The 3,544-nt window shown below is 46.0% G+C and overlaps 1 protein-coding gene across 2 annotated transcripts in view; it reads right to left on the reverse strand.

Annotated features, from left to right (window-relative positions):
* Sec22a (SEC22 homolog A, vesicle trafficking protein) overlaps positions 1-3,330 on the reverse strand; it is a 67,939-nt gene extending 64,609 nt beyond the window's left edge. Inside the window, exon 1 of one of the 2 annotated variants that reach the window (XM_050159708.1) lies at positions 3,277-3,330. The gene's annotated coding sequence lies outside the window, so the exon portion shown is untranslated. Of the gene's footprint in view, positions 1-3,181 lie in introns of both variants that reach the window. The other variant, XM_050159709.1, reaches the window with a different exon arrangement.
* Between the last annotated feature and the right edge of the window lie 214 nt (positions 3,331-3,544).

Below are 3,544 nucleotides of genomic sequence, written 5' to 3' on the forward strand. Positions count from 1 at the left end.
GCGGTGGGGAAGAGTCAGAAATCTTAAATAAATAAATAAATAAATAAATAAATAAATAACAGAAACCTCACAGAAAGTCCAAGGAGTGCTCGGCATTTCCTTCCAGCAGCAATTGTAAAGGAAAGAGTGAGTCGAAATTAGAATCTAGGGAGACCCGCAAAGTCTAAGGGAAGTCCCCAAACAACCAATGGGACACTATCAGCCTCTTAAGCAGACCCCTCCTTCAGAAGACTGTCAAGCAATGACCTGAGGCTCAAAGTGTCAGGAAGATATTTCCAAAACAATAGAATTCAAACAGAATAGTTTTCACACATACATTGTAACCAAATGTCCTCACTACCTCTTTAAAGACAAAGATGCTTTATGCTGGGGTCACTCATCTTTTATTTGAGTTAATCAAGTCTCAAGCATTAGCATTCAAGTATCACTTTCAGGATGCTTACCTTATCTGGATCTCACCTGTACTATTTCTTATTTGTCAAATATCAGTCTCTCAACTGACTGCCTGTATTTTTAATAATAATGTCTACAAAATCAGTTTTGAGACATTAGGGGTTTTTTCCCCCAAAATCTAAGTTAAAACAAGTAAATTTTTGTTCTATTTATATGTATATTAAATAGTTTGGAGGCTTGCTTTTTAAGTGGTCCTCTGCTTATCAAATCATCTTATACCAAAGTTTAGGAAAACTAACTTGTTACATATCATTTTGTTAACTTGATAATTGCTAAAATCTGTGAGAATTAGAAGGGAGTAATTTGAGAATTGGCTGCATAATTGTGATGCAAAAGGTAGAGTCAGATTGATTGAACTTAATTGACCATATTAATTGCAATGCTCAGACAGGAGATTGAAAAAGAAGGAAAAGGGTAAAAAGGACTACCAGAATTTATTGTGATGTTTTGCCAGTACTATCTTCCTCACTAGCAATCCTTGCTGCTTGCTTCATTGTGAGCACCTGCATGCACACTATGTGTAAAACGTCAAGCTCCACAAGAGAATATGCCCATAACTAGAGACAGGGGTCCTAGCACATGGGCAGATGTCAGTAACGTAAGTTCAGATAGGCGAGTACAACTTCCATCTCATAGATGAGAAAACTGAACTCACTTGCTCAGGTTCACCCTAGCACAACAGGACTGACACTTAAGCCTCACATCTCTTCATCACTGGGCTACAGCCAGGAAAGCAACAAACAGCAAAAAATAAGTCATACATTTAAATTTTGATTTTCAGTTTAGACAAAGTTTTATAAAGTCCCAGCCTGATTTGAGCTCACTATGTAGTCAAGGCTTACCTAAAACTCCTGATCCTCCTGTCTCCGCATCCCAAGTGCTGGGATTACAGGCTTGAGTCATAACACTTGGCTCAGCTATCATTTTAAAATAATAATAAATGGGGACATTTTCTTTGAAAGGCAATACAATATGTTAATTAGAAAGTCAAATCAGGCTGGGGAGATGCCTCAGTGTCTGAAACACTTACTATGCAATCCTGAGGACTCATGTTCAGATCTTAAATTCAGATCACTAAAACTTAAGTGAAGACTAGGCAAACCAGGTAATTCCAAAAGAGATGAGTTCTCCCAGGCAGGTCGGGAGATGTGAAAGTTCCAGGTTTAAAAAAGACCCCATCTCAATTAAGTGGCGGGCAATCAAAAAAGACACTGGAAATCAACACCCAACCTTCATCCACACCTGCACACACCAGTGTGCCAACACACATTTTAAAGTACATACAGGCATCCTCGTGCACAAACACAATGTGCAAAATAAGCAAACAAGTAAACAAGTCAATAAAAAGTCATATTCTCAGACTTAAATCCAGGCTCTACTACATGCCTGACACATTATCTTGACTTAAGCTTTGCTTTCCAAACCTCAAGTCCCTCAGCTGTGAACTACGGCACGAATAGACCCTATCTTAGGAGGTTCTCTTTAAGACCTAATAGCCTTCTCCTCCTACACTCATGAAAAGCACCTGGCACTGCCTGTAATTTAAGTATTTTGCTGGGCTTACTATGGACAGGTTACCTACATTCTACAGACCAAGTACATCACACACCTCATGTATGTCTTCCAGGAACCTGTGAGGTTAGGTATTAGTTTCATTTTGCTCTGGAGGAAACACAAGTCCCAAAAGTTTAAGTCATCTGTTCAACTTCTAGGCGAAGAAGTAGGGGGTGTGGTTCTAACAACTCCATGAAACATTGCCTCTAACCATACCCACACTTCTTAACTGCTGGCAGAGGAAAGTCACAGGAATCTCTTTGACAGAAGTTTTTCATACACCAACCTAAAAATACTTAAACTTGAGGCAGTCTTTAAAGTACTAAACTGATGTGATCGTCTTGGAAAAGCCCAATGCCTCAATAACTTTTGGACACGGTCACGGGTGTCAGGTTCAGTTCCCAACCTTCCTCTACACGCCAAAAGCTAAGTAATGTTTCAGATACCGCCTAACTTCTCACAGTGGTAGCAAATGAGTGGGTACCAGTAACACGGAATGTGATTCCTTTTTAAAAACATGGGTATTCTGCTCATCAATTAGGATTGACCCAAGGACGCCTGGCTCTGCCCTAAGTTAAGCACAGGTGGGGCGGGTTCTGAAGAGTTCCACCTGCTCCGAGTGGTGCAGATCCCGGGAGCTAAGCAGCAGGCGACCAAGTCTTACGCAGCTTTTACTGACAAGAGAGATTCTCAGGCAAACTACAGTTTGGCCTCCTCCGGAGATCCCCACTTGTGGAGCCAATTGTTCAGATCTCTTTTCTGCCACATAGTGTCGCAAAATACCATTAAACAGGGCCTCAAGGGGTTTCCCAGAGCCAACGTGGGCGATCTCCAACCTCAGTGCCCATTCAGACTCCACAAATAGCAGGGTACGCCACTGGTACAAGCTACCCCGCCCAAAAGGAACCAAGAATGCCACCTCAAGCTCTCTCGGGCCACCTACAAGACCGGGTGAATTCGTGTGCTTCTGACGTCTGGGGCCAAGGAGTCCGCTCGCTGGCGGCCCGGGGTGCCCGCACTCCCCATCAGTCGCCCCTACTCCGGCCGCCCATCCTGGGACGGGCCTGCCAAACAGCAACCGCCGCCCGCGCGGCTAGCAGCCTTAGGTCGCAGGGACCCGGGACGCGCACACCCGCCCTCTAAGCTCCTTGGCCAGCTCCAGCTCGGGCAGTACCGGTTAGGACGAGGTGGAACGCCGAGAGCGGCGCGAGCGGCCGGTCAGAGCTCCCGGAGACCCCGAGGAAGCTGGACAGAGGGGCCGGGCCGTACCTGTCGCGCTGGGACCCGCCGCTCCGAGTGACGCGCCACGCAGTGCATTCTGGGGCTGGGAGTGGCCTCCCCGCGGGGTTGCCCAACGTGGCTGGTGCGGGCGGAGCTCGCTCGGACCAATCGGGCTCTGTGGGAAGGACCCAAATGATCCGCCCCCTTCCGAGGCCCGCCCCCGTCCCCGCCCCCTCCAGCGGAGATTGGCAGGTTCTTGTACTCCTGCACCCAGAGAATGCTAGTCTCCTGAGAACAGAATTATGCTGTCCCTCGG

The sequence above is a fragment of the Alexandromys fortis genome, unplaced genomic scaffold (assembly GCF_014885135.2).
Source record: "Alexandromys fortis isolate MF-2015 unplaced genomic scaffold, M_Fortis_MF-2015_v1.1 scaffold_119, whole genome shotgun sequence".
In the NCBI taxonomy this organism is placed as follows: Eukaryota; Metazoa; Chordata; class Mammalia; order Rodentia; family Cricetidae; genus Alexandromys; species Alexandromys fortis.